The sequence below is a fragment of the Durio zibethinus genome, chromosome 24, assembly GCF_047325235.1.
Source record: "Durio zibethinus cultivar Kanyao isolate XHJ-2024 chromosome 24, ASM4732523v1, whole genome shotgun sequence".
Taxonomy (NCBI): Eukaryota; Viridiplantae; Streptophyta; class Magnoliopsida; order Malvales; family Malvaceae; genus Durio; species Durio zibethinus.
In genome coordinates, this window is record NC_143185.1 from 870,011 (window position 1) to 885,318 (window position 15,308).

Genomic DNA, 15,308 nt, shown 5'->3' on the forward strand with positions numbered 1-15,308 from the left:
CAGTATGAAATATACAACAGGAAGATACTCTACTAGAAAACAGCATATGATGACAGGTTTCAGTGCCAATTACATAAATGGGGGAAGGCAAAGTTAACCAGAACTATCAATTTTAATACACACAAAACCTCCCAGCTCCAAAAATGCAAGGGCTGCAGTAATTTTATCCCATGGATATAATCATTGATTTCTTTAAATGACATGTTAGGAAAGGTCATTCTTGCACTATTTCCTTAAGCTTGCTCTTTTAAATTCTTAATCTTACAGTATTTATTATTTCATAAAAGTTCCATTAAGTATTTTAGAGAAAATTTCATCAAATTTGTGAACTTTGCATTTGTGCTCCGAGTCCATTAATTTTTACAAAAACGTTAAAAAAAAAAAGTTTTAGTATTAGAATGTTCACAATAAATCTTCACTGCTAAAAAACTAAATATAGGAAGAATATTAAAACTGTTGGAGAGATAAACCACATTTGAAGCTCATTGGAGCACACCAAAAAACCTATACATACATGTTGGACACCATTTGAGTCCAAAAGCTTAAGCTATTTGGTTTTTGAGTCCTTCATGCATATATAGCACATCTTATTCAAATTTCTTAATGATATGGGATTCTTTACTCACGTATGAATCATATCCCAATAATCTCTCCTGTTCACTTGTGAGTTCCATTCAAGTCACATCTCGGCTCTTCCGTGCAAGTAAGTCCTATCAACACTTCTTTTTGGCTAGGCAACCTCATATCTCTAGTGCACTTTTTGGGTTCAAGTCCCATCTCGGCTCTCCCTTGTGCCAGTAAATTCAAGTCCCATCTTAACTCCCCATGCAAGTAAGTCCTATCAACACCTCTTTTCGGGTCAAGCAACCTCATATCTTTAGTGCGCTTTCAAGGTAAACCACAACACTCAACCTTTCCACCTAGGTTGTCTCAGGGCTCCCTCAAGCTTACACTCCAGGTTGACTCAACACATCGCCCACTTCAAGTCCCATCTCGGCTCTCTGTGCGAGTAAGTCCTATCAACACCTCTTTTCGGGCTAGGCAACCTCATATCTCTAGTGTGCTTTTGGGGTAGACTGGTTGACTCAACACATCGCCCACTTGGGGGTGTGTTCCATTTCTGCATATTATGGCCAATCTCCGATCTACCAACAATCTCCCCCCAACCCCGTGCTAGTAAATCCTATCGACACTTCTTTCCGGGCCAGGGAACCTCATATTTCTAATGTGCTTTTGGGTAAACCACAGCACTCAACCTTACCACTTAGGTTGTCTCAGAGCTTCCTCAAGCTTACACTCCAGGTTGACTCAACACATCGCCCACTTGGGTATTGGGTATTCCGTTTCGCCCCCTTGGGTGTTCCGTCAATCTCCCCCAGCCCCATGCGAGTAAGTCCTATCAACACCTCTTTCCGGGCCAGGCAACCTCATATCTCTAATGTGCTTTTGCAGTGGTCACTTGGGTATTCCGTTTCGCCCACTTGGGTGTTCCGTTTTTACATATCATGGCCAATCTCCGATCTGTCAACAGTCTCCCCCCAGCCCCGTGCGAGTAAGTCCTATCAACACCTCTTCCCCCAGTCCCGTGCGAGTAAGTCCTATCAATACCTCTTTCCGGGCCAGGCAACCTCATATCTCTAATGTGCTTTTGGGGTGGTCACTTGGGTATTCCGTTTCGCCCACTTTGGTGTTCCAAGTCCTATCAACACCTTTTCCCCCAGTCCCGTGCGAGTAAGTCCTATCAATACCTCTTTTCGGGCCAGGCAACCTCATATCTCTAATGTGCTTTTGGGGTGGTCACTTGGGTATTCCGTTTCCGTTTTTGCATATTATGGCCAATCTCCGATCTGCCAACAATCTCCCCCTAGCCCCGTGCGAGTAAGTCCTATCAACACCTCTTTTCGGGCCAGACAATCTCATATCTCTAATGTGCTTTTGGGGTAGACCACAGCACTCAACCTTATCTCAGATAAGCTTCCTCAAACTTACAATTCAAGTTGACTCAACGCATCGCCCATTTTGGTATTTCGTTTGCATCCAAGTCACTCAACACATCGCTCACTTGGGTGTTCCGTTTCTGCACTGCATCCAAGTCGAACCTTTAATACCAGTGTTCAAACATACACTCCAGGTTGACTCAACACCACTTAGGTGTTCCGTTTCTGTACTGCATCCAAGTCGAACCTTTAATACCAATGTTCAAACATGTGGAGTTGATGGACGCAGCCAACAATCTCCTTTAATATCGGTGTTCGAGTACATGAAATTGATGGACGCGGCCAATCTCCGATCTGCCAACAGTCTCCCCAACAATACTACTAGGACTCAAACCCGTAATGCCAACAATCTCCCCCCAGCAATACTACTAGCACTCAAACCTGTAACTTCTCGAAGTCATGACTTTTGGCTCTGTTACCACTTGTTGAGAAGATAGACCACACTTGAAGCCCATGAGAGCATACTAGAAAGCTTATACATACATATTGGACACCATTTTTTTAGCCCAAAAGCTTAAGCTATTAGGTTCTTGGGTCCTTCATGCATATATATGATATCTCATTCAGATTTCTTAATGATATGGTTACTCACATGTAAACCACATTCCAACAAAAACAACCATAGCACCGAATAGAAATCATCACCTTCTAATAGAGAAGAGAACTTGCCTTGGACCTAATCCAATTAGGATAGATGTAGATAACTCAAGAAATACCTCATAGGCAGTAACAAAATAGAAATCATTGTGCTACTAATTAAACACTAGATTATCAAGTAACAAAATTTTTAAAAAAAATTATAAAACCACGCATTTATGAATACAAGGATTTTATCAACACAAAAAAGACCTCAGACATGAATGCTCCGGTTTTCCCAGTCCTATTGTGATCCCTTCAAAGACAAATGCATGAGAGTGGATAGCCCAAACTATTTGATAGAATTGGCTACCGCCTAATAATCCAAGTCAAGATGACATATGGAAGACATATGAACTTTTCCAAGTATGCGCCAGCGCATTCATTTCACTATCAGAAAACAATATTCTCATTTATGTTTGATCATTAAAAACTCTTAAACTAAAAGAAAGCTCCAGAAGCTTTGTAAAAATGTAGATCTTTAAGAGCTTTGAGTCAAGGTTTCCCACACCAATACATTACTTCTTTAAAACATGGTACCTGGAGCAAGAGTTAACAAGGCAGCTTAGAAAAGTCACTTAGGCCATTTAGTGCCATAAATTGATGAAATCAAGCCTTTCATCAAGGATTAAGAATAGTTAGAGCTAGAAAAGGTAAATATTGACAGTTTGGATGGTGAAGACTCCTGAATCTGCATCACTGTAAGAGGGCCAGTCAACTTTGCAAAGTATAAAACCTTGCACAAACATAAAATGATTTCTAAAATAATATGAAGTACGATGGCTTAAAGAAATCTGAATTTGCCTGAGAATTTTTTGCAGAAATTTTAAGACAAGGCTCATGTAGATACTGTTGCTCAACATCAAACAGAGAATAGATAAACAGTTAATAACACATCCAATGTTATATGCATACAAAGTGAAGTCCCCTTATTTGTCAAGCAGTGAGTGGATGCAAATTCCATAAATAAAAGTTAATCCATACTGATGAAAATTTAGGAATAATAAAGAGAGAAAAATATGTAGGGTTCAACAAAAGGATTACGAAGGAAATAAGCTGAAAGAGTTTTTTAAACAAGGAAAGATCAGCGAAAGGAACAACTTTGAAGTGATGACGAGAGAACAAGGTTCTCATATGTTAGCAGACATGCCATATACCAGGAAACATGCATGCCTCTGGCAGCCAGAGGTAATCACTAATTGGCCCTTTATATGCAACAATTTATTCTTTTAGAGAAAGAAGAATTCTTACTAGATCCAAGAAGAAACTGAACATCTATGACTGTAAATTTCTATGTTTAATTTCACAAACAAACCGATTGCCACTTCATTCAGACCTAGAGAAGAAGCGAACAATTAAATTTGCCTTACATTATAATCAACACACCTCTGAATCAAACAAGAAGTTAAGCCCAAAACCAACCTACTAGGCTGTGCAAAGCTCCACCTGCACATTCCACAGCAAAATCAATAAGGCACAAGACGATTAATACTTCTCTGAAGACTTTGGAGGATTCAAGTTCAACAGAAGGCAATAATCAAGAAAAGCACCTCTGTAATGGAAACTTTGGGTGATGCAGTGCAGAAAGGAGGCAAAACAAAATCCATTCACTCCCTGTAGAATTCTGAGAGGCAAAGTATCCATTTTTCTCACTCTTTTTTTCCCAATTATACAATACAGAAACCATTACAAGATAAAAGCCATCCTCTCAGGAATGCTACTTTTTTTTTTTTATCTTGCTCCCAAAGTTTACAACTTTACTGGCCCGATCCTTGGGAATCATCTTTAGCGGGGGGTTGTTGCTGGTGTTGGTGCTGATGCTGCTGGTGTTGGTGCACCCTAGCCTGCCCCATCTGCTGATAAATCTGGCTGATAGCTTGAGGATTTAGAACCCCGATATAACCATCTTGAGACAACCCAAGTTCCAAACCAGGGAGCTGATGGCTAGCCGCACCCAAGATTGAGGTGAAACTCATCTGACCCATGTTAGTAGCTGGCAAGTCAAAACCAGGAAACCCAATCTTTTGCAGATCATTAGAACTTTCACTGCCTAAATTTGTTGTAGATGGACCAGACGATGACTGAAACCCATAACCACTGACTGGGGGCCATAATCCTGTTGCTACATGATGGGGTCTCCCCAAATTGCCACCAAACATTGCCCAACTGGTCCTACTGCTCGCTGACTCTATACTGGACCCCCCTAAATCTTCCATCTTTTGGTGCAACCCCGCTGATAGAGAGGCCCCTTGCTGCGAAATTGAACCTCCCGCTGCTGCCAAAGCTGATGCGGGTATCGTTCCGCTCCCTGTGGCGGCTATTATTGATGGTTCGGCTTGTTGTAACAGCCACTGTATTGTTTCCCCATCAGATTTGTGACCCAATTCCCTGGTCAACTGAAAGATTCTAGCTGCACATAAAGCAGGCATCCTTATCCTTCTACCTCTTCCTTCGACCTTGGTATGCCTGTCTTTGTTTGAACTTCTCTTTGGGGCCAACTGTTGTTTCTTCCCTTCTTCTTTATCTGCAACAACAATCTGGAAATCCTTGATTTCAGCTGGTTTATTCTCACCCATGTTTTGAGGCTGTTGCTGCTGTTGTTGGGGTTGTGGTGGCAGGCTCAAGAAGTTGGCTACTTCCTGTGGAGGCTGCTTGGAGCCCTTGGGATCCATGAACAGGTAAAAAGGGGGTGGGGGCAAATTAAAGAAAAATAAAAAAGAGTCCTCTTTGATTGAAGAAGGTGACCTGAAAAGTCCTAGACTTCCATGAGTTTTCACCTTTTTTGGCAAGGAATGTGAGGACAAACTACTATTATAATATTGCAATCCCAAAGCACACCCCGAAATGTCAATTTTTACTCTCGGTTTTACAATGTCATTTTTTTTTCTCTGTCCTGTACTGTAGCCTGTCCTTTCTTTCTTACCCATTTTCACTGTAGATGCGATGGCAACTTTAACAGCCAACTGCACTCCAAGACACCAGCTCTAAAACACTCAAACCACATCCCCATATGGCCATATTCCATAGATTGATGGATTCCTTCCCTTTCTCTGCATTACATCTTCTTCATCTTTACCTGCTACTTCCATCCAAGCAGCAATATATTGGTGCCATCTCTTGGGACTTATTGTCCACGTGGATGAGTGATTTTTTTGACAAATGGCAAACTGAGATCGTATAATGAGGTTAATGAGGTCCATCTTTCTAATACATCATTAAAAAAAATTTAAAGAGGAAATTAATTATAGGATCACTACCCTCAAATGTAAAAGACTGGAGAGTCTGTTTTTTAGTTTCAGTTACATAATCTGCCAAAAGAAAAACAAATGGATGCAGTTACAAATGAAGAGGTTGATGCTCCTTCCATTTGTTCAATTTGGAGATACTCCACTATAGGAATGGGTCCCAGAGTCCTGACAACCCCAAGTATTCCTAAGTTCTGACAGTTGATGGGCCACCTTCAAAACAAAATCCCTTCATAATATATGTGTTAGGTTTACTTGTCATGCTTTTGTAATCTTAACATCAAACATCGAGTGATAGTAGATCATATAATACTTCTTAACTGTAAAGAAAGTGATGCTATCAGTGTTAGGTTCCTTAACTTTGGGATTGAGAAAAGAAAGTGAAGAAGAGAGAAAATAAAGAGAATTACTTGAAAAATGTTCTTTGATAAAAGTGTTTGAAGGGTTTACGTAGAAGAAATTTTTCAATAAAGAAATTAGGAGAGAGAAAGAACCAGGCTAGAGGATGCCAGCTTAGCTGCATTCTATATATGTTTATACCAAGGGAAATAATCACAAAGGTACATTTGTCAAAGTAATTAAATCCTTTAGGTTGAGTGGATGCCAATGACAGCATCAGAATAAGACAGGAACTCCCTTGAATCTCTGCTATGACAAAGATGTCCATTTTCTTAAAGAAGGGTAACATTTTTCAACCCTTGCTTTGAAAGAAATTTCTTCTATATATCAATTGTCCAATTAATTATTTATACAGGGATATAGTGATTGCATATAAAATACTATATAAACATATAACCTAACCCAAACCATGGTACAATAATAACTGCTGATGTTTGTATGAGTTTGATTTGAAGAAAAATTCATTGTTTTTCCATTGCCTAGGAAAATTTCATTATATGCCTAGGAATGTACCACTTCTTATAACAACCAACACAAACAAGTGAATTCTGGCTATAATATTGGTTTAAGATGGTGATTTTGATGCGTAATTAATTCTGATTATTAAAATATTTCGTCTTTATAATTGGAAGAAAATTTAAACTTTATATCTTGATCAATCCTTTTAAAACTTGATAACAATTAATACCTAAAATCAAATGAAGAATTGTTTGAAAATTCGAAAATTTCCTGTTAGAAACATGGCTTTAACTGCTGATATTATTGTCTTGAAATGTTGATTTGTAATGTGATTGCTTCCCTTTCATGTTTCTTATCAGTTTCGTGCACTGCTTGCTCAAAATTTACATCCCTTCAGCTTTTTTTTTTTTTTTTTTTATCTCACATGTATTTCTCAAGTTTATTCAAATCATGCAGTCATCATTAATTCATTTCCTAAAATCTAACAACTACATTTCCTCTTCTGGTCAACAACATCTAACCACTTTTGCATGGCAAAATTAAATTCTTTCCTTTCCTTGCCATCTTTTATGCTCTAGAGAGCTACTTTCAGGTGGAAATATATATGTCATTCTATATGTTAAAATGAAGATTCACAATTAACCCAAGTATAATAAACCCTAAACCCTATATATATAGGGAAATGAGAATTGAGATGCTTAAAATTTTCATTGGATGGGGCATGTCCATGAATGAATTGATATAGTACATAAGAAATGAAAGAGAAGTATAGAACCAAGAAAATAAGAATTTTTGTTGGGGTAATTGGTCCAAAGACTTTTACTTTCCAAATTCAAAAGTTGGCAGGTTGGCGTGATTGTTGAGACCCTTTTCGCTATTGAACAACAACAATATTCATTTGGGAAGAAGAAGAAGAATAACTGATGATGGGGATTAACTTGTATTTTAGCTTAAACCACTCCATTATAATGACATACAATTTACATGGTATCTATTTCACCCCCATCTAGCAAGGAAAAACTTGGAAAATGTTCTTTAAAAATATACTAATGTCTTTGACTTTGTGTTGCATGAATAATCCATGCGATTCTTGGTCACCATAATGGTGATATCCTTGCATACACACATCTCCTTTAGTTTTCTCCTTTTCTTTAATCATTCTTCCAAACTTGATAATTAAGCAACTTTAGGATGGTTTTGGCATGAATCATTGAAGAAATGAGAGCATATACCTTTATTTATTTGTTTCTTCTTTTTCTTGTTCACTTGCTTTCTCTTTTTAAAAACTTATAGCTTTGCTTTGATGTGGAGAAGACCAATTCCTTTGTGTTGTGATGATAATTATGGTTAGAGTGGGTATGTGTATGCTGGTGATTGCGTTGCTTGTCATATGTGCTTCCCATCATGGAGACAAGGGAGGCCCCCTCTTTGAAAGCTGGCTGTTGAAATTATCAAAACCAATCTCACATGAATTCAAAGATTAAATGGGAAAAAGATCTTTGCTTTTGTTTAGGGGTTTAATTTTAAGAATTATTTTCCCATTAGAGATAAGCTTGGATCTTTTTATGTTTTAATCATTTGTCATTCCTACTCCAATCCTTTTCAAAAGCTTTGCTTTTGCCCCATTTGAATGCCAATGGAGGTAAGCACACCATCTAGTTAAGAAACACAACAAAATTTTTGTAATTCCCCATCAATCACAAGGGCCTTTTGGAAGCAAATAATTAAAGAAAATAGCAATATTTTCAATTAAGTCGTACTATTTTCAATTTCCTTTTCCTCTAGGCTTTGAGTTGGGTCCCTTTGAGTAGGCAACAAATCTTGTTATAAAATTTAGCAAATAGCACTAAGGACCTTATACCTATTTGGCATTACATTACATGGTGTAATTTTCTCTTCTTTTTTTGCATTCGGCAAGGCATGATGTAAATTGCAAAGTACCAAAGCAGCAAAGTTTAATGCGAAAGTTCATGGATAGTTGCCAATGCATCGATGCTTTGTATAATTCTAAATTAACTGTATATTTGTGATTTAGCAGTTTTCAGCTTTAAAACAAAAACTTTGGAGATTCTTTCATAATTAAAATGTCCTCTTCTCGTGCATATATAGCATTGTTGTTTTGATAACACAAAATATAGTGATAACTTTTCTTGCTAGTTGTTAACCTATTTCTGTTTTTTGAATTAACCCTTGGTGCATTCAGTCCAAAGCAGTGTACTCTAATCCGCAATAAATGTGCTATTGGGTACAAAATTCACAGGTCTCTGGCTAGTTTGTTTCTTCATTGAATTTTGCTCTTGGACAGTACCTTTAACTTTTAGCTTTGTGCCCTTTTTTCCTTCATCATCACTCAATCTGATAGGTCAGCTCAATTCAGGCATCACAATACTTGTATAGATAGATAGATAGATAGCCATGTGCCTGTTAGAGATCTTCAGAATTGAGACAATGCTGAAATGACCTATCAAGATATTATACAAAGTACAAACATTTATAATTTAATGGTTTCCTTACAGTTTGGTTAAATTGGTGAATCAGTAATCTGCATTAGGATGGAAGAGATGTTATGCATGCTTGGGCTGTTAGCCTGTTAACTAATTGAGAGTAATGTTTTAGTAAAAGATTAGCACCCCATGGTGAAAAACAGTCCATTTTTACAGCAACTTGGTGTTTGGTCACCAACAAATTAATGTTCTTATATGCAATGTAAAGTTTTTGACAGAAAAGGGTAAATAAAAAATGTTATTGGGATTGTTCTTGTAGTAGATTTACTGTCTGTCCCTTTCTGTTCACGTTACAATGATATTTCTTGATGAATGAAAATGGAAGAGGAAAAAGAAAGGCAGTTCCACCACATTAAATTGGAGCCACACACACCAATTGATGAGCTCCAAAAAAGCCAGAATCTCTAACCGAATTGAATGGCTCCTTTATGAGATGGACCTCACCATTATCCTTGTGTTACATGTAGACATATGAACTATTTTTTGAGCTATCTCTTTTTTCAGCTTTTGTTTTTAGACAAGATGATTCATATACTTGTATTATATAAAATATTAAAATTTATATATTTGTATCATGTTTTATACAAAAATTACATATTATAATTTATATCGATACAAATATATGAAATAAAATTTTTTTATTTTATTAAATTCATATATAATTATTACTATAATTTTAATCTATGTCACATTCTTGTCCTATTTTTATATTGTGCTTGTATTGCATCACTATTCATGTTTTAAATTATCAAGTTTATTTGTTTTGATTTTGAATTTTGTTTTCTCATTTCTGTTCTTTACTACTACTATTATTTACTATTGAAATAATGTGAAAGGTTATCAATATATAATCATCACTCACAGTCTCAAATGAATATATATATATATATATAGTTTGCCTGAATATAAAGTCCATTATATTCATCATATGTATAAACAGATGAGCAAACCAAATTGAGTGGTTTACATTTATCATCTTATCACAGTTTCATTAAGACAGATTTTGATGATTATGGGCCCTACATATGATGTAATGGGTCACAATCTCTACCATTTGCCAGTTTTTACTGAAAAAACAATCTCTCTCTTTTGTCATACTGCATTTGCATGCTCAAAACCCTAACCTAACCCCCCATAATCTTACCAAAAAAGCTAAATAAATTTGATGAAGACTAGTAGTGTTTATCTATAATATGATTAGTCAAAAAGATAATTCATCAAAAAGAGAAAAGTTGTTCTCATGTTTAATGATGATTCATGATATTGATAAAGCAGTAAACACAAGCATCTTCAACTTCTTGCAGAAGCTTTACAAAAAGCAGCTTATTGATATATATATATATACTTTCATTCTTTAAGCTTTAAGCTTAAAGTGGCATTTACCAGATTTGAAGACAACAAAGTTTTGTAAGATGTCAAGGCTGAATGACAGGTTTGGGAGGAAAACTAGGCTGTCTGATCGAATGCAAGAGAAGTTTATTTGTTTATTACTATGAAACAGCTTCTTCTTTGTTCTTAGCACAGGATACAATCATTCTAGGAAATTAGGTGCTGCCCAGGCTGTTTGGTATGGACACCAAATGGCCAGCACCTAAAAATTTCAATCATCTTTCGGGAAGAATAATTTACTACTATTCTACAGCCTGGCAAGCCCATAAATTTGAATGGGATTTCTCAATTTTTACAGAAGAAACTGTCACCCCTTAACTTCCATTTTGTTCAATAGAAAAAACCGATTCAAAATGATAATGTTCAGTTTCATTTGAATTAATTTTTTTTATTTGATTCATATCAAATTCAAATATTAAATATATATATTAAATTTGAATTGAATTTAAATAAAAAAATCAAATTGAACTGAATAATCAGAACTAAATATTCTGATTAGTTTTTATAAATGTTTTAATTTTTTATAAAATGAAATAATTATTTTATATATAAATTTATTTAAATGTATTAAAAATTTTATTAAAATAATATATAAAAAATAAAAAAATTTAAAATTTAAAATCAATGAAATTTAATTTAGATTGGATCAATTAAAAAAAAATTCGTATTTAGATTTAATTTTAAAAAATCATAATACTATATATTATCTTAAAAAATTAAATTAAATCTGAGACCACATGTGTAACTCAAACTACCAAAATTGGTAGAACCAACTCAAATCGCCAACAGAAACCATTGACTTCTGCCTACCCTATTCTTGCAGCTTGCGAGGAAGTAGAAACAATAGTCACTTTTTTTTTTTTCTTTAGGATTCTAGCTCCATTTTTTACCTTGTCTATGCAAAAGCTCAAACGATTTTAGACCCATTTTACTCCTATATCCTAATAATACAAGTGGGCCAAAGACACAATTTAGTTTAGGCCCAACAAAGTGTGAGATTGCATTTACAGGAACACCCACTTTTTTAGTTCAATTTAGAATTGGCAAAGTTGATAATTCATCCTAATTGAAATCTAATTCTATTTGATTTGATTAAAAAAACCAATAATTTAAATTCGTTCGATTTAAATATGAAATAATTTGAATTAATTTAAATTTAAATAATATAAAAATTTTATATAAAATAACTTGAATTAAAATTAATTTAATTTTAAAATTCAATCATTTAAATCTCAATTCGTATAAAGTGAACTTAATTTCAGATTATCCAAATACAAAATAAATTCACTTTCCCAAGTACAACCTCTAGTCCAATCTCTTAAATCTTTTACGGTAATAATAACAGCTTAAATCTATTTACTTATCTAGTGTGAAAAACACATAAAATAGTTTTTTTTTTTTAAATCATAAGTAGTATCTTTGGTGATTAATCAATTGATTAGCATTTCACTGGGATATATTTGTTTAATTTTTTTGATCCAATAGTAGTATTTATATATAGTCATAGTATCCAAGGCTTATTCAATGATGATTTCATCCCTACATTTTAAGATGCTACTTTTTTTCTTCTTTTGCCAACAAACTTCACTGCTACATGTGCACAAACACAATTTCTTGTGTTTTAATGCCCCATATACCTTCATTTTCATAATCATCATCAACTCAAACATCCATAGTACCATTTCCATCATTGAGATTTGCCATGTTTATTCTAAAATCTTACAGCCAAAAGGGGGAAAAAAACAGAAGGATACAACGGAAATGAGACATTTTTTTTTCCTAGAGAACCGATAAACTATGTAAGAAAAGGAAATGGGAAAGCAATGAAAATTCTAAAATTCCATGTGGGATTCACATGTCCACCATCAAATCAAGGGTTGAGTCAGCCAATATCCCACGGAAAGTCGTGTGTTGCTCGTCTTTGTTTAGACTGTGGAATGCAATAGTGGGGCAATTACATGTTTTATATCTACTTGTTTTTCTTCTGACCTTTTTTCTTGGACTCATGTTTTATAGCAGCTTGTTGGTTAGCTGAAAATGAGCATCCCTCAAAACCCACTTCACCTCAAATAGGCTAGTGTTTTGACAGATTTGGCAGGCTTGTCTCACCTAAATCATTATCTCAATAATGATGGACTGATGTACTTGACTGGTCTGGCAGTAATAAGTTTAACTGTTCCATCTTAGATCTAATGGAATCTTTGCAAATCTTTGTGGCAAAAAAGATCTTTTCGATTGATGGGAGGCAAAAAGAGACCCCAGACATTAATAGTTAATGATCAAATGAAGAAAGGATCAACTAGCTCGATCTGTATGTTTTACACAGTTGAAAGAGGAAGAAGATAGAAGAGAAACTCCAAACATGAAATGATATGAAGACACAGGATGAGAAACAGAGTTGAAAAGAGAAACAATAGGGGAAAGTGGACCAGAAAATATGGTAATAGAGGAATGGGAAGTGAGGGAGATCAAGGGTGATTTCAATAACTAAAAATAAAAAATAAAAAACAACAGGTATTTATAGTAACAAACCATAATAACCACACAATGGGGGGGGGGGGGGGTCTCAACTCTCAAATTGAAGGCGTTTGTGGTGAGTTTTGTCTGGATGCTAACAACATCTTCCTCCTCGGCTCACACTGACTTCCAAGATGCGTGTGGGGTATGTTGATGTATCAGAGCCAGCAATCCTGTCTGAGTGGCACCTTTCTTGATCCAAAAATCATACATGGAAGCAGGAAAGCATCTCAGTAGCAATCTTCAATTGCTAAAAATATGCCATTATCATGCCCTGCCTGCATCAAATGCAACTTCATGATAACAATCACCAACCATGGGTACGACAACAACTATGAGTCTATGATGACATCACTGCATGGCGAAGCAAAGTTTTACAATTTATGAAAGCTGTATTAACGGGATCATTCGCAATAAGAAAAGAGGAAAATATATACAAATTAAAGGTAAAACTTGCCTCTGTCAAGGTCCCATATGAGATGTCCATGTTTTCGTTTTAATCCAGAAGGTCTTATATTAGAAAGAATTTTGATTAAAACAAAAAAGAAAAAGAAAAGTATGGTATTAAAAACTTTCATAACAAAATATATGCAAATGCATGATTATCATCTGTGAGCAGTTCAGTCAAGCAATGTTGCAGATTTCACCTTGACTCTCAGGAATAAAGATGGGGTAGGAGGGGGCGACTGAGATGTTGGTTGAATACAAATATACCATGCTACAGCATTCCTAAGGAATGGTCACTCTTAAAAAGTGCAAACAAGAGTGTGATGTGGATAACGATAGGGAAGAAGAGTAAGAAGCATGTGCTTCAACTGAACTCAGCTCTGAAGCCAATAATTGCAATGCTTAACATATAGATTTCTTAAGATATTTTGGCCGGGAAAACCTCAGTGACACCAGTACAATAGATGAGCACCTTTTCGAGGTAGAGATACCTCAAGTATGTCCTACCATAACGTTTAGTAAAATATCCAGTCCTCGTGGAGTCCTTAATGTATATTTCCAACTGATACAGACAGCATTCAACAAAACTGTTCTCTTGTCCTACCGGCAATGGTGGCACTGTCCTCTAGTGTAGTACACTATAGGATTAGTCTACCCAGACACAAGTGAACGTGTAAACTGATTTGATTACATTCAGATGTCTGGCCTCATTGATTATGTGTCCATTCGCATATGAATCTGTTGAATGCTTCCCAATAAACTATGTATTATCATCTGATTTAGGACAGACATGAAAGACTCATCAACGTCGACAATTAATAACAAACGTTGATCAATGGCTATGCTAATCTTGCACACGTGCAAGCAGCCATGCACCTACTCCAACAATGCATGTAATGGAGGACAGAGATAACACCATGAAATCGAGATTCTGTGAACCACTCTCCAATTTGTCCACTTGATTTGATCGTGACAGAGAACAGCCAACCAAAATCTTGTATCTTTCTACTTGTTTCTCTCTACTCACATCTGTTACAGACCCTTCTTGCAACCATTGGTTCACTTGTTAGTAGTCATGATGCGGAGATCCTGGGTATTTTGCTCTTTAGCAATCCTATCTCACCCTTTAAGTCCCATTCCCCTTATTCATCTAAATCTATCGCTATACATTCCTTCTATGAAAACCAAAACAATTTAACATCAAGCTCCTCAAAGCGAGAACAAAAATGAAGGTAACTCTCCACTCTGTTAGCTTCTTACAATAGCATAAACGTTTCAAATCCTGCTAAACTCACCTCTTACTGTTGTCATTGCAGTTACTAGGATGGATGCAGCATAAGTTACGGCCAAATAATAATGAGTCCTTCAAGGATTTCACACTTGGTATTTCAACTTCTTCCATTCACAACTAATTTCTTGTAAAAATCCACATGCATGCACAAGTAACATGAAAATCATCACTAGATTGGATCAGCGCAGCTGAATTCGATAATATCACCTGCTCCCACAAAATAATGCATTAGCCATTATAGTCCATTGCACTCAACTCGTCAGAGTTATTTATAGTTCAAAACAGATAGATTATAAACCTAAAACAAAGGTTAAAATACAGATTCCTTAGACTATCAAAACCAGTGGTCACTGCCATGTAGCTGAGGGTCAGAATCAGCTTGCCTTTTCATATTTTCCAATACCGCAGCCACTTAAGAGATGGG

At 35.8% G+C, this 15,308-nt stretch overlaps 1 pseudogene across 2 annotated transcripts; it reads right to left on the reverse strand.

Moving 5' to 3' along the window:
• Positions 1–414: 414 nt before the first annotated feature.
• LOC111316541 (transcription factor TCP20 pseudogene) lies at positions 415–5,479 on the reverse strand (annotated as a pseudogene). 2 transcript variants are annotated; one of them, XR_016333163.1, is made up of 3 exons: positions 4,184–5,479; positions 4,020–4,079; positions 415–3,173 (listed from the first exon to the last, which is right to left on the reverse strand). The product of XR_016333163.1 is annotated as a transcription factor TCP20 pseudogene, transcript variant X2 (transcript). The 2 variants fall into 2 exon arrangements; XR_016333162.1 differs by lacking the exon at positions 415–3,173 and having other exon boundaries at positions 3,833–4,079.
• Positions 5,480–15,308: the final 9,829 nt, after the last annotated feature.